This window comes from Pezoporus occidentalis, unplaced genomic scaffold, assembly GCF_034315485.1.
Source record: "Pezoporus occidentalis ecotype Australia unplaced genomic scaffold, CSIRO_AGI_Poc_V1 ctg79, whole genome shotgun sequence".
Taxonomy (NCBI): Eukaryota; Metazoa; Chordata; class Aves; order Psittaciformes; family Psittacidae; genus Pezoporus; species Pezoporus occidentalis.
Window position 1 is genome coordinate 2706549 of NW_026916147.1, and position 23087 is coordinate 2729635.

At 35.8% G+C, this 23087-nt stretch overlaps 1 protein-coding gene across 4 annotated transcripts in view; it reads left to right on the forward strand.

Annotated features, from left to right (window-relative positions):
* The window catches only part of TTC29 (tetratricopeptide repeat domain 29), a 137156-nt gene that overhangs the window by 102315 nt on the left and 11754 nt on the right, over positions 1-23087 (forward strand). The window contains exon 11 of one of the 4 annotated variants that reach the window (XR_009961592.1): positions 20439-20546. The exons of the other annotated variants lie outside the window; for them this stretch is intronic. The gene's annotated coding sequence lies outside the window, so the exon portion shown is untranslated. The remainder of the gene's footprint in view (positions 1-20438; positions 20547-23087) is intronic. 4 annotated transcript variants of the gene reach the window in all.

A 23087-nucleotide genomic window follows, 5' to 3' on the forward strand; every position in this document is an offset into this window, starting at 1 on the left:
CTTTGTTATTCAAAGTCTCTTACATAATTCAGGACTCTTCTCCTTACATAAGTTTCTTAAGCAGGAAAGCAGCTAGATTTCTGAATTCATCTTACTGAGTTAATCCAATCATACACTTACTAGAGGTGCAACTGAACTCAAATGAAATGCTTTAGGTCATTATTTATGACTGAGGGTGCTTCTAGAAACCCAGGTGTGAGATCTGAACAGTCTCTTTATCCATTTTAGACAGCATGTTTTGATACTTCACAAACCAGACTCTGATTTTTCTCCAGGTTCAGAGTTCAGTAATTGAATCCATATCCTCAAATAAATATGATTACACTACTGCTCTGTGCCTTCACAACCCTCGATTCTTATAAAGCTGTACTAAGTCCTTCCTGTTTTGCCAGTCTTTCTTAAATAGAAATCGAAATATTTACAAGACAAATGGCTTATCTTTTGAGCCCTTATCAAATGCTTTTATTCCCTTTTCATATTTTTTCCCCCCTCCCATGGCAAATTAAGGCATTTTGTTTGGTTTGGTTTGTTTTTTTTCTGATCTTGGGGACCCTTCTAATAGTCCTATCTGCAGCAGCCTCCTAGGTCCAGGTTTTCAAGTCAAATTCTTTTCTAAATGTCACTCCTCTTTCTGTCCTAAGATCTAACCATAGCGGCCTCTATTAGCTTCCTGCAGAGAAGCTTCTAAGTCAGAAGCTGGCAAGGCTATATGTTTGCATAGGGCTCATTTGTGAAAAAAGTCTGAGGCTCTATTTGTCTTCTGCAGAAGTTATAACTAAAGGAAGAGAGTACAAAAAGTATCAATCTCCAAACAGATCAAGTAAGAAAGTAAAACCCACTCAAACTGCATCCAGCAAGCATTCAGCTCAAGGAGACATTGCTTCAGGAAAAAGACTTTGTCACAGTTGAACAGAATGAGTATCCTATAGAAGCAGTTATGGCCAGGCAGTTAGTTGGTCTTCCATACATTTTTTTCACATGAAATAGAGGTGTGTTTGATTTTCTCCTACCAATTTCAGTCATCTCACTCTGCTGTGAATGCTTCAGACTGATAGATGGAGCCTTGCTGGGGAATAAGGGTGGTTTTTTTCCCCTACTTAGATGTGCACTGAGCACTGCAAAAACATGTACCATTTTGGTCTTTATGTTGTGAGATGCCGCTGTGTTTGGGGATGTTGGGGAGAGGAGTGTTTCTAATGGAAAGAAGAAAATTGTCTATTAACATTGTCAGACTTAAGATATGTTGTCCATTATTGATTTCCATAAACTTAAGCTTTGTGTTCAAGTTCTCATAATCATTGCATCTTCAATGCCTCTCTAGCTGTAAATGTTTCCAAGGATGCATGTGTGGGACCTGCACGTGCCCTGCGTTAACAGTCACATTTAGTTAAGGGGAAAATGTTTTTTTCCTAACCTTATAATTTCTGTGTACACAGAACTTTGTGGTCTAGATATTAAGGAGACTGTTGCATTTTATTTAGACTAGATTGAGGTTTCCTATGTCCTGAGAATCTCAGTCTCCATGGATAAAACAAGGGCTTAAGAGCTTCAGAAGTAATCATTACTTAGAAGACTGAAGGATTGTAATCTATAGATTCCTGGGAACAGAAGAAAAAAGCTTCCCTCTATCAGTGTTGTTTTAATTGTGATTCTGAGGTGTTAGCAGATGATATGTGTTAGCTGAAAGAGTGAGCTGCAACTTTAGTTTTTACTTACTATTTTAAATGACAGTTTTGATTAAAAAATGGATTATTTGCATGCACACCCCCAATATATTCAGTTTGGGTTTTTTTTAAGTAATCCTGACTCTTCATAGTTCTTTCCTTATTCCAAAGTTGCCTCCATTGACTGATTTTGGTGCAGTTCTCCAGGCTGTACATCCTGACTGCACAGAATTTTTATTTTTATACATATTTATATGTATATATATACAGTATGTGTATACACGTTTGGCAGTTGCCTGATTTTCATATCTACCCGAGACCCATGAGGTTCTTTCATATTTGCTTTGCTATACAGAGTTTTGTTTCTCTAGTTTGAGATTTTAGCCAACTTTTTATATGCTAAAAGTAAGATTAACAAACCATAATTAGCAAATATAATAACTTAAAAAATTGGCCTATAGAACAATCTCAGATGAAGCCACAGTGGCTCAATTTCAGTAGATGCCTGGAAGGGGTGGGTATACCTGGCTGATGCCACATGCTTCTGCATGACATACCTCTGATGCTGTATCTCTCTGTGGTGGCATGGTATGAGCTAGAAGTGAGCAACACTCCCCTGTTGCAGAGTCACTCTTTCCTTCTTTTTTTCCTATCATGTTAGCAGTATTGTAAGCAGAAATACTTGAAACAGCAAAGTGTGGCTTTTAAAATCAATTTTAACTGAAACTGCAGCCACTAGTGGTCATTTTATATATATATTACATGTCACTACAAGGTAACTGCTTCTGAACCATCAACAGCAACTGTTTTGTAAATCTGAGATTCTTTTAAATATAACCTTAAGGTAATTCAGAATTTCCTGGCTTTATTATGCTGGGGAGGGGGGAAGGGAGACAGAATTGCTGTTATAATTTAACTGCTTTTACACACAAATTCCTGACACAAACTCAGATTTGATTATATCAAATGCAATTTTATACATGAATGATTGCAAAGTTGTACCTGAAAATTTGGTCTATCTTGGTAACCAGAGAAAACTATGAAAGAGTTTAAGACATTACATGTATTTATGACCAATCCATGGTATCCATTAAAAAAAAAAAAAAAAAAAAGCTTTTTTTAATAATCAGTACAAAAAATAAGATCTTTAATAGAAAATTGTTTCTTAATGAACAGAGTACTGTCTTGGAAAGCCAAGTGTAAGACATTTACTACGTAATGGTTTTGTTCTGAGTGGGGTTTTGGTACTTTCAGGTCCACTCTTCATGTGATTTATGTAGACAAAATAACTTAATACTGTTCTTACCCCTAATTAAATGAAATTGGTATTCTTTCACATGGGTGCTTTATTTAGCAGCAGGGAGGTATAGCAGGACGTGAAATATGAGAAAAGAAGTAGTCTTTCATTGTTAGCTGAGGAACAAGGTTCACAAGCATGAGCCTTTACAAGTAGCCTAAATGACGTTTACAGCACAGTTAATTTCTATTCAGGAATGGCTCTGAATCATTTAACCGGATATATTCTATATTGAGATTGTCTTTGAGTAAGAACGATGAGCTATTGAATTAGTATATACAACTCTTTTCCTCGAACCTGGGGGAGCCTGCCTGCCTTTGCTTCCCCTCAGTTTCTTTGAAATTATTATGAGCTTCATGATGTCGTCCAGCATGAGCAAGACGTGGCCCTTATTGCAGGCAGGCATAAGAAAATCTTATTCTTCATTTTGTTTGTGCAGTTTTATTATCCCAGACAGCAATGCCTTGCAGGATACACTTGTGAAAGAACATTCCTTACTAGCGTTTTGCATCAAGAAACCAATGCAAAAATAGTATTTTTAACACCTCTCTCACAACCGCCTACGGTTGTTTTGTTTACAAGAGGTGATCTAGGGCCAAATGCAGCCCTCGGGTGAGGGGTGACTTGCAATCCTGCCAGAGGTTGCATTTAGCCTCTAGAGGGTGCACTTTGATCCTTCTTGATCACACAACAATTTGCTGTGACAAAAGTAAAGTGAGGGGGCGAATATAGGCACTTAGGCGTGAACAGCAACATCACACACCAGCAGACAGTGTTGAGGCAAGGCTCTCATCTTATGCAATAAGCCATTTCAGCTTGTACTCTTCAGAGGTGGAACCTGCCTTTTTTTTTTTTTCCTGAATTGGGTGTAAGGTATTCAATCAGCATTTGGATTTATGCTTTAGATGCTCATGAAAGAGGATTCTTTCCTTCCTGTGCCTGCCAGTGGTGATGCTTGCTTGCAGTTTTTATATTTCTGGAGTCATTTAAAAAAAAATATTAGCCAAAACATCCTGCCACATAGACAAATCTGAGGAGATACTGAAAACTGAAGAGTTAAGAGATTTGCATTATAAGGTTTTATTTTACCTTTTTGACTTAATATAAATCCTTTTTTTTTTTTTTCTTCTTCTTCTTTAATGTGAAAGGTGTCTTCAGGAACATAGCTTATCGTTTTCCTGTGATAGATGTGTGCCTTATAATGTAGTCTAAATTTGCTCAGAGGAAATCGCATTCAGGATCTAGTAATATAGTTGCATTCAAGACAGAATAAAGCCTTCTATTGCTACATCTGATTCAAAACAATGGCTTAATTGGCCAGGAAAATGTAGTTATCAGATGATAAAGATATGAAGTCAAGGGCAAGATATGCCTGAAAACAAGCATTTTCCTGCCTAAAATTAGGCAAAGTTAATAGGTTAAATTTTGTTTATTGAATAAGAGAACCCAAAGTTGATTGATATAGTAATTTCAGTGTTTGCTATGGCAAATATTTAGCTCATTATCAGTTTTAATAGCATTTTGCAGAACAAGCCTTTTCTTGACATGCAGAAAATACTATTAAATTTCCCTGCATAGATACATTGTTATGACATGCAATAACTACTTGAATATAAAGGGTATTAATAATTTAAAAGGTGTTAACAAATTAGGGCCATCATTAAAAATAGACTTTGAACCATTTTGTAGAAAAATCAGATTGAGGTAATGCTCCGCTCTTATGATAAAGAATTACAGCATTAATTCTGCAAAGTGAACTTATTGCTCCTATTCGTCTCCAAAACCCTGGAGCATTAAAAGACAGGAAGAATGAAATGATCACTGCGTTTTTTCAGGCACAACAGCTCTAATATTTCCATCAGAGTTCCACAGCTCAGCTTGCATGGCAGTGCTATAGAAAAAAGCCCATAAACGTCATGCTTCTCTTTGTTTTGTTTTTGCTGGTCTTATGAAATCAGGTCGAATTTTTTTCAGACAGTTTATATTAATATACTGTGAATTTTGCTTGTACAGCATCTGTGCAGAGTACAAAGCAAACACTTCCTCTGTACAGAAGCTGTTCTTTTCTTGATTTTAAAATGTAATCCTCAGTTTTCGTTTTAATTTTGTTTTTCCTTTCTTGAAACAGTTCATGACCAGAGGCATTTCAAGGTTAAATTCTTGTTGGTTTGCAAATTATTAATTTGTTTTCTCTCCAACTTGAGATAAACAGAAATCAGATCACTTTTAAAGCCTTTTTTATATTATTTCACATTGCATCCTTTAAACATGCAGAAAAATCAATACCTTTTTTTTTTCAGTATCAGCACATTAGAAAACACATTTGTGATTCTTACTCGTGTGAGTAATCTCTGCCCATATGAATAGTTTCACTGCAGTAAGGGTTAGGATTGGACCCTTATTGTAGATATAGTTCAGCTGAAAGATTTAAACAAGCTTTAAAAGGCTAAGCTTTTATGGTTGCTTCATTCCTCTTACTGTTTTCTTTCAGATGTATTTTGAAGAAGAAACAAATAATTTCTGTGATTTTAGTAATAAATTTCACATTTATTGAGGGACAAAGATACTAGGAGCTCTTCCAAGCCCCAAAGGCAGCAAAATATTTGTCCTCTCCCTCACTCTTATTCTCTCTTGCCATGGTAGTCGTCTTCCTTTATAACATTTCCTTCTCGTCCACCTTCCTGAGTTTTCCCTCTCCTTTTCCTTGCATTTTCTGAGACCACAGACCCCATATGGTGCCCCCACTGTTGCCAGGCCCCAGAGGATCTGTTTCTGTTAAGACCACCTCTCAATACCTGTACTGAGACACATGCCAAAAGTCCAGTGCTGAGATATGCTTAATTTCAGTATAATTTTCTTTCCAATTAATTTGCTTGTCAGCACCAATTTTTATCCCTAAACTCAAGTCTCCAAAATTGTCAATGCTGCAACACAGAGTTTAAATAAAGCAATGAGTTTCCAGTCATCTAGTTGTGATTTTAGCGGAGTCAGATATTGTTAAAACACCAATCAATAAATGGTTAAAGCATTATTTATATAGCACCTCTATTTCTCCTAATACTGAAAAATTCATAACACCATGACATTTTTCAGGCAGAAGTGCATATGTTGATACAGACAAAAAGAACATCTTTTGTATACCAATATACCAGAGTTTGATTTATTTTTTTTTTGATCATACAGAATTGTATATATGGAGAAGTATGATGAAGAAAGTAGAACATGTAGCAGAGGAGAAAAGATTCATGTTCTGATAAAGTAGAAAATAAGAGTAGCTGTGGTAAAGATACAGTTAGCAAGGGACATCAAGGATAGCAAACTATTAGTACGTTATTAACCAGAGGAAGATCAAGGGGAGTACTAGTCTGCTATACAACAGAGGGGAGAAACTCTCAATAGATGACCTAGAGGAGGCCAATGTGCTTTAATGCTTTTTTTGCTTTAATCTTGACTGAAAAAGGTCATCTGGGATCATGTGGCAAACAGAGTTTATATCTGCCACAAAAAAAGGAAGATCTAAGGCTAGAGCAGCAGAAAGTAGGCTAGAGAGTACTTAGAGAAGTTAGCTCTTCAAATCAGATGGGCCTCAGAAACTTCATCCTATAACACTTAAAAAACTGGCTGGAACAATCTTGAGGTCATTAGCCATTTTTGAAAACTGACGGAGGTCAAGTCAGGTTCCAGAGTAGTGGAAAAAGACAAACCTGATGCCTGCTTTTAGAAAGAGAAAGAGGAGGAGCCACCAAGGAATTTCAGAAAGATCAACTTAAGATCCTGTCTTGGAAAAATACCAGAACATAGAATCAAATATTTAACAGAGACCTAGGAGAAAACAAGGATGTGCATGACAGCCAAAATGGATTTGCCAAAACTAATTGTGTAAAGCCAAAATAATTAACAGGGCAACAGGACTTCTGTGTAAAGAAGTTAAAATAAGGAGAATATATGTTATAGTCTGTCTGAAGCTTTTGGCATAGTATTATACACAATATTTATTAGCAAATAATGAAGCATGGACTACATGAACCTACTATTAAGTGACTGAATAATGATTACAAAAAATGTGACTGATAAAAGCTATCAGTGGCTGTTGTTAGAAATGGAAGGCTGTTTAGCATGTGCTTCTGCAGGGATCTGAGTCTGTACTGTCTTGTATTTTCATTCCTTCTCTGGAGGCTGGAATGGAGAGTATGCTTATTGCATTTGCAGATAATACAAACTAGGGAAGGAGCATAAGCATTCTGTTTCATGGTATCGCAATTCCAAAAGTAATGTTCTCAGCATGAATGCGTGTGTGTGTGAGTTTATATAATCAAGAATAAACACGTGCAGAGTTAAAAAAAGGGAGCAAGTACCAATTGTACAGAGAGGGGAAGAAAAAAATCTAGACTTGCAGTAAAGCACAAATTGAACCTGAATCAACAGTGTCAAGCTGTTGTAAAAACTGCAAACATTTTGTTGGATATGAAAAAATGATGACTTGTGAAGTAATCCTTCCGTCTACTCGACACTGATAAGGTCTCAACTTAGTACCGAGGTGGTTCTGGATATCATGCTTTATGAGGTATGCAGACAAGCTGGAGAAAGTTCAGAAAAATTGAAAAGTATCTAAAAATTGTGACAAAAAGAAAAGATTAATTATAGATTTTGAGCTTCTGATTCTACATGAGAAACAGAGGGAAGACACAATAGCAGATTTGAGAAATGTATAATTTGAAGAGGGAGAGAAAATAAATAATGATCTTTCATCTTTGTCCATGATAGCTTGAACTAAAAGTGCAGTTACTGGAAGAATGCTTCCGATTAGCCATTGGGAAAAACTTACAGCAGTTTGAGGAACAGACTGTGTGATGTCCATTTTATATACATATATATATATATATGTCCACATGTTTCAATGGTTTGAGTTGCACTAGGATGAGTGTGATTTATATACACATATATATATTTGTTCATACATACAAACATACAAACAGCAGCATTCTAAACATGCTGTAATTCTGGAGATATATCTGTTATTTTCTGAGAATAAAGAAACTTGCATTTTATTTGAAAATAAACACTCATTTGCTACGAAAGTTTCGGTAAAATAATTTCTTTGTACCTCAGTTTGCCCATCTGTGACATCAGCTTTAAGATGTTGATATTTTTTATAAAGTAGCTTTCCAAATTATTTCTTGACTGAAGGATAGTAAGAGAGAGCTATTCCTTGCCTACCCCAAATTATCCCCTCATCCTTTCTTCCATGGAAGCTCTCCAGTTCTTTCTTCTCTTCTTATCCCTGCTCCTCTGCAGAAACCATTTCAAGGCTTCCAAAGTATTAATTTTCATCCAATAGATTCTTAGGGTAACAATATTCAGTTTTGCCTATTTTTGAAAAGCCTAGAATCAGCTTTGTATTCAGGTTTAATGTGAGGGAAAGCTAAGAAGACTGAGTGAAATCCACTTTTGCCTCTAGGGAGCAAAGTTCACAGTTGCAGTTCATACTCCTCCCTCCTTCCATTGCCTGTCTCTCCTCTCTCTGGCTAGAATAACAAACCAGTCTTTTCATCCTGCTTGAACAGGCATTACCAAGTGTCAACTTTCCGTTGTCAACTTTCCAGCCCAGGCCCATTTTATCTCTTACCATTATCAGGCTCTGGGCTGGCAGGATCTACTACAGGATCTACTAAATCTACCAGGATTTACTACAAGTAGTAAATTCAATCTTTTACATTTTCAGCTTTTGTCTCCTTCCAAAGCATTAGCTCTTGGGGCTTAAGCCATGTGCATGACCTCATATTAAGCTGCTATTAATGGCACTTTCATGAATGTGCTGGCTACATAGGACAAGGTTTTTTTTTTGCTTTTCTGTGATTTTTTATCCTCAGGTACAGACATTTTCACATTCAAATATTACATTGAAGAGAACATACATATTCTAAATTTGTGACCTCCTCCTTTGCTATTCCCTGGGCTGCATGCCCAAAATCTGACAAGTTTATCTTAAGGGAGCAGCAGCATGCAGTTCCATCACCATCCTTTCTGCATAGAACCTAAAGGCTAATGTTGGCAGCTTTGGCTAGAAAGTGTGGGAGGGTAGAGGGTCTAGCAGCAATTCAGTGTATTTCTTAGGGTTTGGGGTTTTGTTGGTTTGGTTTTTTTTTCACATGAATTGTTTGATTGTAACAAAATGTATGTGTGCATACATTGGTGTACATGGGTTTTTTCTGCAAATGCTGAAAAGCTTGCACCATATGAGAAAGTGGTGAAATTACTGAATGATTTCTAAGAGACCTTTGTAATCAAAACTAGAATTGTGAGGAATACTGAAGCTCCTATTCTGTATTTAGTTATTTATGAAAACCTGAATATGGCATTCCTGTATGATTGGGACATATGTCAAAGAGGGGTTCCAATCCAAATTGCTCTGGAAAGTGGTTCACAGATCCTGTTTAAAACGCATTGAGGGTAGCTTGCAAGTAGTAGTGTTTAGGATCAAGAGTAGCTTGCAAGTAAGAATTTGGGGTGGAGATTATTTCCTACTTTCTTGTTCTTACTTCGTTTTAAAAAACTTTCCTGCTTCTCCAAGGGCAAGTCAATCTTGCCTTGATATGTTTTCCAAATAATGCACTGTATAATTACTGTTTTAAAGCTACTTCAAGGTAAAATGTTTTGTTACATGCATTTTTGAGTCTTAGAACCTCTGGTAATTAGCATCCAAAGATGACCACATGCTATAATTGAAATGCTTGTTTTCACTGGCTGATATCACCAAGGGATACGTTTTCTTGTTCAACATTTTATGTGCCCTCACAAGATTGTTTCTCTGGCTGCCAAGTCTTCTGACATAGTCATGATTTTCACTAAAATTTATTTTTCAATTTAAAAATGTTTCCATGTTAATTCAACTTTAGGCATAGGTAACTAACAAGATAAATTTGAAAGAAGTTCTGTTTGGTCTGCAGTGTTTTCTCCCTGTACTCAATATTAAAGGATCTATAACCCAAGAAATTAGGACTTTTGAAGGTAAACTGAGCAAACAGAAAATCGGGGAGGGAGGTGTAAATTGTAAAATATTAAATATCTGAGCATTTTTCCATGTCTTTTGGCCTATAGAAATTACAAGTATTTATGGATTTGAAATTCAGACAACTATTTGGAAAATAATTGAGTACAATACTTTCTGGTTAATCTGTATCTATTATTTCACCACTCTTTTATAAGCCTTTAAACTATTTGATTGCTTACATTTTAGAGGAGGAAGAGAAAGATAAAAGGGCTATAGAACGATGGAAGCTGTTTCAGAGTCTGACTTAATAAATGTGATGATCAAATATGAGGATTTTTGGAAACAGGGATAAGTGATGCTAGCCCGAAGGCTGAACTTTATGTCAAAGAGGGTGTTCATGCAAAGTAAAACAGTGTATCTAGTAAACTAGAGAAATATCATCTTAGGAGAAAAAAATCTCTAAAGATTTTATGCCACTTTTAACAGACAACAACAAAAAAGCCCTAGCTTTACCTCAGGATATGATCAGTCTTTTTGAACTGAATTTGTTCAGTGCTTTTTTGTTCTTCAGTGCTGTCTGTGAGCATTCCCTGTCTCAGTCATAAGGCTCAGAGTTTGGCAGTTTTATTTCTTTGTTATATTTTCATCATGTGAGATAAAAAGTCACGGATGAGTGATATAATGGAAACAAATGTTACCTGTGTCTGAGCAGGAGGAAAAAAGCCCTCAGCTGCACTGAATCCATGCTCTTGTTCTTTCATAAAATTGTTTGAAATCTTTTGAAAATGATAGGTGATTTTTTTTTTCTTCTCTGCTCAGCCAAACTGCCTCCCTACCAGAAGTGAAGTTCAGTAGCCACCTTAGGAATAGCATTTCTCAGGATAGCTGAGATTGAGACTGTTGTAGGTATGAAATGTTCAGACTCTGTAGGAGGGGATGAAGTCTGCATCACTCTCGAGTAGCCCCTGGAGGTTAGCTCAGAGCAGCAGTACAGCTTTGGAGGAAGCTGTCAGCCCTCTGGGCTACAGGGATGTGCTGTTTTTAATAAGTACATTGCATAAGACAGTACCTATGAGTTAAAGTGTATTTTCTCACAAGAAATTCTTTTTGAAAATAATAATGAGTCCAAAGCTGCACAGCTTATTTCTGAAGAGTATAGTATGTTCAAAATATCAGGCACTCCTAGATGTGTTAAATGCGAATAGATCCTAAATGAAATACATTCTACAGATAGGCAGTTTGGCTCATCTCTTACTCAGAGATTTGAATTTAAGCTCAATTTGGTTTTACCAGTTGTGAAGGAGTTGGTTAGAGACACAAAGATCATTTCATTCCATTCAACAGTGGCTTTTCAGCTAAATAATATTTAACTTGATCAGTGTATTCATTTTTGTGGGGGAGAAATTGAAATAAGGATAAAAATAAGGACTATCAATAAGTATGCATTTTCTAGATATCACAATGCCATATATATTGCAATAAATTGCTTTCAGACTGTGCAGTGCAGCAGATTTTGAGGCTATGTTTATAACTCATACTTTCATTTCTTGCTTTACTGTTTGGTGATGGCAAATACTTCATTTATCATGTTTTTCAAGTTTAGCTACTTATGCTCTTCAACAATTAGTTACTGAATGATTAGGCTTCTTTTATTTTGGATGTAGTAAGTAAATATATCAGAAAGTTAATGAAAATTTAAACTCAGTGTTATCAACATATTAAGCAAAATGTACATACTCATGGGCAGCAATTGAGTGTGCTAAATCAGACAATACTTTAAATATGATATGACACAACAAAGAGTCCCTTGTATTTTCTTTTATGTATTTTTCATTATTACACAATCTTGCAAATCTGGTGCTCATAGACATAATTCGCTGACCTGCTCATTGAATTCGGGCAGTCATAATCAAAAAGTCCTGCAGAACGTCATTGACAAACTGGTCTAAAATGAGACCACAGGATTACTTAGCTTTTCATTTCCAAAGAAATGCACATCTGCCAGAAATGAAGGATGAGGTTCTGATTGTCCTAAAGCTATTACGAGTGGGAGATTATACAGACATATATGGTAGTGATGAACAAAGATCAGAGAGACCAGAACATCAAGGGGAAGGAGAAAGGGGAACTAAGAGATCAAAGGTTGTAGAGAAACTGGAGGGAGAGTTGGCTTTGTCTTCTCTGCCAAAAAAGGTGTGGTTTTCTAGTAAAAAAAAATAATTCTAGCATTAGTTATTCTGCTGTAGAAGACAGCAAAGGCTCTGTAGCTTTTATTGTGATGAAGGTGAACAAGTTCAACTACAGATGTGAACTGTAACACTTCTGTTCCCTGTCTCCCATTATGCTGAACAGTAAGATAATTTTTAATGAATGAACAGTGAAAAAATTACTCTGAATTTCTCTGGTTTACTTCGTTGAACACTATTCAGAGAGGAAAGCCTAATGATAAAGAACAGCCTAACTTGGACAAAAATGATGGAGTCTGATTTTCATACTAAGCCACGTTTGATACCCAGGAAGGACTGAGACTGTCAGAAATGCACATAGGGAGTAATATCTGGAAAGGATAAGGCACTGAAGGTTGTGCAGTGTGAGACAGGTATTTATTTGCCCCTTTGCCACTAATTTGATTTGGGAATGTTAAGAACTCACTTTTCCTCTCCTTTTTTACTTTTTTTTTCTTGTTTCTTAAATAACCACAGAAAAGCACAGTTATTCATTAATGCTTCTCTTAATCTTTCATTATTCAAGAAAAAGCTTGCTGAAACTGAAGGTCAGATCTCTTCAATATTGGCTATTTATAATTAGGCAGTGAAAGCCATACCTAAATATTTAAAGCAGTTTGAGATGTTGATTACCCATTACTCCCAATGGAAATACACACTTTACTTATAAGAAGCCTACAAAAAGAATGAAATGGGGGGAAGGGGTGTGGTGGTGGGACTGGGGTTTTAAATAGTATGCTACAAAAGTGCCTGTCCAAAATAATTCAGGTAAAATTGATTCTGATCAAAAATATTCCAGGACTGTTTTTTTCTCACTATTATCTTGCACTTCTTGGAATTCAGTCAAAGATGTCGCATTAAATGCCTAAATGTAGCACTCCAGTTTTAAAGACATTTTCTACAAATAATAACTTTTATATAATTTCTCATATAAAATTAACTGAGACTTTGAGGAAACTTGTCTACAATTTCTCCCAACTCAGCAGTAGCAGACAAGGCTTTGTCAGAACACTTCGTATAAAGAAGAATCTGTGAGAGCACACTTACCATAAAACCACAGAATGGTTTGGGTTGGAAGGGACCTTAAAGCTCATCCAGTTCCAACCCCCCTGCCACAGGCAGGAACACCTTCCACTAGACCAGGCTGCTCCAAGCCCCATCCAACCTGGCCTTGAACACTGCCAGGGATGGGGCAGCCACAGCTTCCCTGGTTAACCTTTTCCAGTGTCTCACCACCCTCACTGTAAAGAATTTATTCCAAATAGCTAATCTAAATCCACCCTCTTTCAGTTTAAAGCCATTCCCCCTTGTCCGATCACTACATGCCCTTATGCTGGGTCATATCCTAAGTGCCCTTTATCATATGAGTCTCTGTAGAAAGAATTTGCACAATATGATTATTTGTGGAAGAGTTGATAAAGCAAGAGTAGAATTTCTCATGCATGAGATACACTGAAACAGTTACTTCCATTTGGTGAATTAGTTTAGTTCCATTAAATTTACATGTACAAATGTGTGCCGGAAGCCAATGCACCTACCACCAGGTTCTCATTACTTTCTAGAAAACACAGTATATAATTCTCTTTTTAGTACCTGAAAATGATTAAGAGAGAAACTTTCTCACCCCTAAAGTTAAAAAGCAATGGCAATACAGCCAAATTGTAATAACTTTATTTTCTGGTCTTCAGGATAGACCTCATAGTAGTATCTTCCTAAATTCACAGAAAAAGAACAGTTTAATTTTGTAAGGGTAATTTTTCCTCTAGGATTCTGTGTTTAACAGATGTCTACTGTATACCTTATCTAGGGAGCTTATTCTTTGTTTAGTATAAGTAGCATTGGGATCACAATAAAAGAGAAGGCTAGCCTCCTTTGCTGTCTGCAGACTAGATTGCCTTAAGAGACATTGAGACCAGTAGAAAAAAAAGAAATTACACTGATCCAATAGATATACTGCTGAGAGGTTTCTATTATATTTTTACCTCAGACATTGTACCACCATTAAATTCACACTTTCAGGCCCTGGGAATCAGGTCAGCATGACAGAGAAGTTTGGCTAAAATGAATCTGCTATATTAGTTTTTGTGAAAATGATTAAGCTCTGCAGGTTCCAGATCAGTACTATTTTTCAAGCAGTCATTGTTTCAAACCTAGGCAAATAAACCCTAATATAAAAGAGAAAATGAGAGGGAGGCAGAGAAAGATGAAATTGAGTAGCACAGTAAACAAACTACCTGAATACATGATCTCAAGTAGAAAACAACACAAAGTCTTTCATTTGGCACAGTTGAAAATCAGCTGGCAGGCATTTTTTTAAAGTATTTTAAGAGGACTGCCTATCAAATAAGCATAATTATAATAAAAATTCTTACAACGTCCTCAAAATTCCTAAAGGCAATCAGCTCCACTCAATTTAGTAACTTGGATAAATCACCATTAATTAGCTAATATAAGCCAGCAGGTGGTTTTGAGCCCAGAGAGATTCCCTGGTTATTTAAATTATGTATACTATACGACACCAAAGATAGAGTACGTGAAAGGGGAACAACAGGCACAAGTCTGTTTAAAAAAAAGATAAATAAAAAATAAATGTTTAGGGATGATCTCAGCTAAAGTCTTCTCCAACTCCCACATCCTACCCAAAGGAATACAAGGTGGCTTTCACCCTCAACTCAGATAATATAATCCAGGAATGTGCTGCATAGTTCCTATTTCAACACTGAAATATATGCAGGAAACAAAACCTGCACTGGAAGCTTGCTTGAACAGGTTTCTAGTAAAGATACTGTGATTGCTAGAAGAATGGACATAGCAGTGACTATGCTTTATAAAAATGCATCATTGAAGCCACAAGGATAGCATTGCTAGCATTCACATTAATCTCAAAAACAGGGGCTGATTCTTTTTTGTGAGCTTATGATAGGCATTTCCTATAAATAAATCAAATAAAAATTGCATCATTTTAAGAGGTTAATGCCCAATCTTTTGTGACCAATGCCGCCATGCTCAGCTGTGAACAAGAACTGTTAAGAACCAACCAACATTTTTATATTAGTATATCAGAAGAAAAATATATTTTCTTTTTAAATACTGCTACCAATAACTTCGTGTGATCCAGAGATCTTTGACAAAATCTGATCCAAATCTGCAAGCAAATCTATTGGCTTGCAACAGTTTCTATCTGCATGCTGTGATGCCCTAAAAATTTCAGAGATTGCCGCAACATTTTGTCATAAATTACTGCCACCCATAAAATTTATGCTTGGTGATCACGCAAAATCGAGGCTCAGCTTCGTTTCAGAGTCTTTGATTGAAGCTAATGACATTGCATGGGAGGAAATGGCAGGATCAATACAGATATTTGTATTTGTCCCAGTGATAGCATCTCTGAAAATCTGGACTGTGATGCAGTAGCAGTACTTTAAAGGATTAAAAATCCTGCCATTTTTACTGAATGATGTGCAGGTCTGGTAGTAATATTTAATCCCAATGTATGCTCTTGGATCATCATGCTTTTCACATTAATCAGATCAGTGTAATGTTCTGTTTACCAAGAACTAAGATTGTGTATCGCACTGTATTGATGCCTTTGAATCTGGCAGACTCATTGCTGGCACTTGCTTCATGATGGGTGATGTATTTTGATGAACTTGTTTTCATACATTTATGCAGGTTTTTAGTTTGTCACTTTTTTTTCATTGTAAATGATAAATGTATTATAAGCATATTATCCAAAAATTATTTAGCATTTCCATTCAAACATGTTTCTATAAATTGAGTCTGTTCAATACTCAAGAAGATCTGTTCAATACTCAAGAAAGCTTTTTCATCACCCAATTATAACCCAAATCCCAAAGTCCTCATCATTTCGTTTAACAGAGAGAGCATGAAGTCTGTACCTACCTAAGCCCTCTGCACTTCCACAATAAACACTTAGGAATCAGGCTTACCCCACAGGAATGCGGAGTCAAGGCAGTTCCCAAGTTATTGTAGCAAGACTCAAGGTGTGTTGCAAACTACTGTACAATTTCCCATGGCTTCACAGACCATGCTTCTTTAGCAGATAAAGTCCCTCACAGAAGACGACAACAGATAGATAATGATTGAAAGCCTGGAGATAGGTTCACACCGTCAACTCTCCGGCTGCCTACAGCAACTCGGTTAAAAGGTGATACAGAGTAGAGCTTTATTCATTTTCCTGCAGACTTCTTTACCCATCACCATTCTCCATGCTCCTGACATAGTTGCTTTAGGTTACTCTGCCAAAAATGAGGGAGCCTGAACAAGGGCCAGTGTGTGTGCACAAAGGCTTGAAGTCTGCCAAATTTGAGGGTGATTTTGCCTTGTTTTTAAAAGGTTTTCTCCAGCTTTGCCCTAGCCTTTCACTCTTTTGCTGAAAAAGAGAGTTAGGGCATAAGCAATGATTTTGGAATATATCCTCAGTCAAATGCAAAATATGTGAAGATGGTAACAATCATAACTAATTCAGTAGGTAAAAACAATTCCATGTATGCACAAAAGTAATATCACTACATTTTAAAAAATGTATCCTGCATTGTATTTTAAACTACCTTAAAAATTCTTTTTTTTCTGTGTATGGTACAGAAGCATACAACTGTTCAGGGAAAAAAAAATGCAGACTTGTTGCTCAACGCATGCAACAGTGCCCTTTGATATCTTTTTTTTGGACTTTGTAATAATGCTGTGACTACTGCTGTTCACAAATATTTTATTTATAAAAACTATCCTCCCACAGGGCTGTTGCAGATGATCTGCAAGCTGAAGACTAGCCTGTAAACTCCACTCGCTCTAGGAAATGGCACTGCTGTTTTTAAATATCAGTGCTTCTACTGGGTTTTTTAATAACTAGTAGTGTGCTCCCAATTTCAGTATATGAAGTAAAGGGATCTAGCTATTGGGTAAAGTGTTGAATAACAGTTTAATGTTCAGTCTTTCTGTGAAATGCTGTTATGCTCTATGATTGAGAAAACCTAGGAAAACAGTCTAAATACCTTCATGTTAGCATGACAGATAGAATTATTACTATTTACAGATTACTATTTACTATTACAGATTATTACTTTTTGCAAGTAAAAATTATCATTTCATATCTCGGAAAGATCAGTGCTCACAAACCATCATTTGTTAGTAGCTTTTGAATGGGAGCAAAATGGGCATTAACACTCAGAAATGTAAAGTTTAATAGATTGAGTTTTAGTGACCAAAAATGGGAAATTTAAAGAGTGATGAAAACCCTGGAATAGTGTTTATCAGAGTCTAATTTTATACAGGGAACAATTCCAAGAGTTCCTATGTAGGTTTTTTTATGTTAACCCTTCTCTAATCTCCATTATTAGAGATCTTTCTTTTCTACTATTAACATGATATACTGGAAAAATGACTGCAGTAAGTTAGATCAAAGGCCTATCTAGTCTGGTATATATCTAGCAGTGGCTAATACATTAGGAAAAAATTTAAGAACAGGAAATTTGGAAGCGATATTTCTGTCTGGTATTCTCTCCACATCTTCAGCAACCTGCAAGAAAGGAACTTTTTGAAGAAGCTGTTGAGTGTAGATCTCACAATATTTAATAAGCACTCCTGTACTTGTCCATGAACTTGTCTAGCGTATTTCTAAATGTTGCATAATTTTGGCAGCCAAGGCACCTCACTGAATTTCACAGCTAAAATACAGTTTCCTTGAATCTGTCCTTAACTCACTGTGTTACAGTTAGTTGTGGCCCCTCAGCTTTTCCTCTGTGAGAAGTAGTGAGTTATCATTCCTCACTTCTTCATGGTGCTCATGAAAATATACACATCTCTGTATCCCACGGTCAGTCATCTTTCTATCAACCTGAAGCTTGCAATCTCCCGATACATAAAGAACTGTTTTCCACATGTGTATTAATTCGTGTTTATCAACACTGAATTTTGTCCAATGCTTTATTGCCCAGTCACAAAAGGTTTTTGAAGTTCTTTAAAGTTTTTACACTGATTACGCCGTGTAGCTTTTTATCAGCAGTACATTCTGTCACTTTGCTCTTCACTAACATTTCGTGGTTTGGTTTTTTTTAATGTTGAACTGTACAAATTCTGCCTTAGATCCCTGCTGAATTCACCACTGATCTGTCTCCATAGTGAAAATCAATCCATCTATTCTTACCTTTATTTCCTACCTTTAACTAGTTATTAATCCAGAGGAGCTATCTGAAGCATTCTGAGAATCTAATCAACCAAGTAATATTCAACCAGATCCTCATGCATTCCTCAAAATGACAATAATCTCATGAGAACTCTACAAAAGCTATCTTGATTTCTTTTCTTCATTATAACATTTTAATTCATTTATCTATCATTATATCCTTTGTTAGAATAGTAGCTAATTTGCCTAGTATGGAATCAGATTTCTATGGGTCTCTCCTCCCAGGGAAAATTATAGGTTTTAATTAATGTCTTGTTTAACACTTTTTATTATTCTGGTGTTGAGGCTGATTTAAGCAATAGGTATGTGTATGTCCTTTAAACCTCTTGAACAAGTACCACTTTCTTGACTGATTCATTTCTGACTTTGTTCTAATTCTCCTCTAATGATGTTTCAGTTTGGGACTGTTCCTCTGTCTTACCTAGAAAATAAAGATGTTGATGTATGTCTCTGCTGAAGGTCTTCCTTAGCGACCACCATCCCAAGAATACATTTCACCCATCTACTGTTATCTTTTATTCCTTGAACTCTTTTAACTCTAGTGTGTGGGGTTTTTTAAAAAAAAATAATTAATTAAAAAGAAGCATGTAATTATGCTTCTTCCCACTATTTTATTAGAAGGGTACAAGTAGAAATAATAAATTCTGTTTGGAAAACAATATAATCTGTGGAAATGTGGTACCTGAAATCTGTGCTGTTACCTTTGTGCAGTCCTCATAAAATAAAGCAAATGACTAAGCTGTATTTTTTGTGCCTATACCCTGACATATTTTGGCTCTTTTATTTTAGAAAATTGTTTCAAATATCTTGGCACTGTGCAAGTTAACATTACAGTTGATTTTAAAGCCAGGTAGTCATCAGCTATTTGTAGGTGCAGGGAGGGTGTCAAGTTGATGCTCTTGGGCTGCAGCAGTGAACAGGTTTCTGTGTCAGTGGCAAACGAGCAGGATACAGAGTGACTGCAAAACAGCTACGTACTCCTGTGGTATCCAAGGGAATTTCTGACAGGCATGTCAAATTACAGAGGCCATGATTCTGCTTTTAATTAAGAGCTATATGTTAGAGACATCTGTATCTACCTTCTTGCATGTTGAAAAGTCCTGGGAAAGCTTCTACAGTAATCAGCATCAGAATACAACCTTCTGGGTTAACTAAACTTTTAGTGATTTACTGGTTCTTCACTGTATTGTCTTATTAGTCATTTGAGAAAAAGTGCTGTATTGTTCATGACCATTTCTGCTCTTCATTCTTCCTCCTTCATTATTCTTTTCACATTTTTGCTGTCTTCAGGGTTTTCTTCCATCTTTTCTCTGAATTTCTTTTCCCACAGGGACTTCACTCCTAATTCTTTCCTCATAGCACTGGTTAAATAATCAGAGATGAAATTTGGCTTGATAGCAATGTCACTATTTGAATTTAGAGATAACATCTTCATCAAATTGGGAGTGGAAGAAGAAACTTACTCCTCAAGGGACATTGCTTTAAGTTGTCTGCTCATTTAGGCAAATACCACTGCGTTACATATTGGAGGAACAATGTGAACCTCTGGGGAAACAAATGGAGGGAATAGTTCAGTGAAACTATCCTACAAGTCTCTGTGTATTTGAGAGAAAGGAAAAGAAAGAGTTTGGAATACATAAATGCAATGAAACAGTACAATCAGCAGTAACATCAGCGCTCAAAGATAGATTTGCATCTTCTAAGAGTTTTGCCTGGTCACCCAATAAGGGGGGTCAGGGATTCAAAAGAGATTGAAAATCCAGTTTGTGATCCTTTGTGGCTCTTTTTTTGGCTGATCTTCTGTTTGTAAAGCAATGCTTAAAGGTGGTAGGCTTGCTGAATTGTTTTGGAATTTTTGGATGTGGTGTGTGTTTTGTGGTATTTTGTGTGAGCTTTTCAAAGTTATCTTTAAAGCTCTCATAGTACATTTTTGACAGATTACATTTTCTCACAATTGTATGATGTATGTTTAAATTAAAATGTCATGGTTTGTTTAAATGCTTGAAAAAAAATTTAAAGAAGTAAAAATGATAAAAAATTCATGTCCTTTTCTTGACAGCTTAACTTTTAATTTTTTACTTTATGGTGTCCTCAGCCTGCTGATTTTCCTATTTACTTTCTTTACGTAGTCAAGACCTACATTTAAAAGAACAAAACATAAAAGTACGTAAGTAAAAATTTAACCTTCAATTTATATTATATAACCTTGTATTAAGGCCTTGTCTGCAGATGTCAGGCCTCTTTGCTTTCAAGTTAGTTAAGTAGCATCATAATGCAATTATAAAAAAAAATCAAAACCAGACAGATATCCTTTTGAGCTTGCTGGTGTGAGCTTTGCATGCAATGAAATACTTAGCAAATGTTCCAAATCCCACCATAGTTATCAGAGTGCATACACCTACACAGATGAAGAAACACCAAGCTAGAAGACCTTTAAAGTTAAAGGATAATGTTGATAGAAGAAGAGAGGGGGTTTTATGAATTGGCTCATTGATTTAGGTCAGGAAATAAAGGTAGAGAAGTCTTGAAAAAATCCTAACATAAAGTGTTAGGGACTTCTGTTAAGGTAGGATTTAATACTTACATAAACAAGATTATAATATGTGACTGCTACAGTTAGATTATGATCCTAAAAACACAGAGGGTGTTGATTCAAACTTATAAACTAAAAAATGAAAATTCTCAGGCACTCCTTGATACCTGATTCAGTTTTGGGACAGCAGTTTATGATTCACTTCATAGTTTTTCATGGCATGTTTTAAGACTATTGAGGATCTAGTTATTTGTGCTTTTAATTTCTCTCACCCTCTTTTTTTCTTTTTTTTTCTTTTTTTTTTTTTCACTAGTTAACATTTTTAGGAGTGAGGTTCAACCATAATTTTAGTATAGCTGGGGAGAGATGGAATACAAATGTAGTTTTAAGATTTTTAATTCCCTTGGTGACTTGAGTGAAAGGTAAAAACCTCAGCCTAATATTTTACAGAAAATATATGGCTGTACAAAAAATGTTTCATTAGAAACACCAGGATTCAGTTGCCACTATTGGAAGAATTCTGTTCTTCAGGTTATTAAAATTGCAACCATTTAATACCAATCCCCCCAGTGGTTAATGAAAAAACTTGAGATGTTTGACAAAGTTAGGATTCAGTCCGCACCTGAACTACTAATTTGGCAGTGATGCAGCTCACATTAAATTGTTTACACTCACTTTTGGTCAACAACAAACATATTAGCAACCTCAGCAAACATATTATTTGACATATTAAAAAATATTTAGCATTGTCTTCAGAAATTTAGCTGTCCATAAACAGTTTTGGAACTCTTCAGATAAATATCTCACATTTCATAATACAAACCTCTCTACAAAAATTACTTTTAAAATGCCAGTAGCTGTAGTCTTTATTTATTTGTAAGTCCTTTGTGCATGTGTGAGTGTAATTAAGCTTCAGAATAAGTTATAATAAAATACTCTGGTTTCTTGCAGCATTTCTTAAAAGCTCCCAGGGAACTGAGTTGTAAATATTGCTCTCTGTGACATGTTTTTCCTATAAAATCAGAAAACCAATTTCCTTGTAAATTTGCTTTTTCATATAATTATTAATTGTGATGTTTTTTGCCATTACAGACAATAATGAGAGTGGAAATAGATCTAAAAGATATGTATTTGAGAAGTCTGTATTTTTAATGTCAGTGAATTTACTTAGTGATCTCTAAACTAGCAGCATCCTAGAAGACTACAGAATGATTTCTGTTTCTGAATTTCACTTAGACATTTAGAATTGTGATTAGTAAGGAAGAGCAAAATTCAGAAGTGATTTAGCTACTGTGCAGATGTGCCTCTGTGGATATTCCGGTATGAATCAAGTAACATTACCAATAACATAAGTAGCACACCAAAAGGTGACATTCAGTTGTGCTTCAAATCCATCTCTTGGTCTGTTCAAGTCATTTGCATGGCATTTGGTACTGTCTTAACTGATCTTTCCCTTCACACTGTATCTAGCTATTACAAAGAACTAAACTTACCCTTAGTCCTTGTGGAACTTTACAAGAAGGCTGGTTCTGGGATTGTGTTTCTCCAAAAGTGCCTACTTTGGGGAAGATTCAAGCTGTGTTTAAGTCTTACTGTTAACTTATTGTGAACTCCATCCATTTTGTTGAGGTGAGACAGCAATTTTTTGTAGTTTCAAATGCTGAAGAGTGGTCCGAAGGAACAACTTCTCTGTCTGTCCTCTAAGTGTTGATTAAAGGAAATCTGATCTCACAGCCTCACAAGCCAAGTATGGTTACATGTCTTGGCTTGAATTTACACTGTACTAAAACTCTAAGAGTGGCTTCTAATTAGAAATTCCTTGTGGTAAGTCTTTGAATATGCCATCTTATGCCAACATAAGAAGTGGTTTTGGGGAGAATAGTACTTGACTACAAATGATGTGTGTATCGATGATGATTGATCAACATCATTTGTGTCAGTAAAAATAGAAGAGAATATTCCTTTTTTAAAGAGTTATTGCTTATCTCATCTGCACTCAGGAAGGAGTAAAACCATACAGAAATATCAATTATAATGATTAGTGTGCCTATCAATAAGGTGCACAAATTGGTACTTAGATTTGGATTAGTATTAGAAAAATAATCTTGTGAAAGTTATTTTATTTGCATATTAAACAATTATGATAATGAAGAACACTGCTGTTACAACACATGC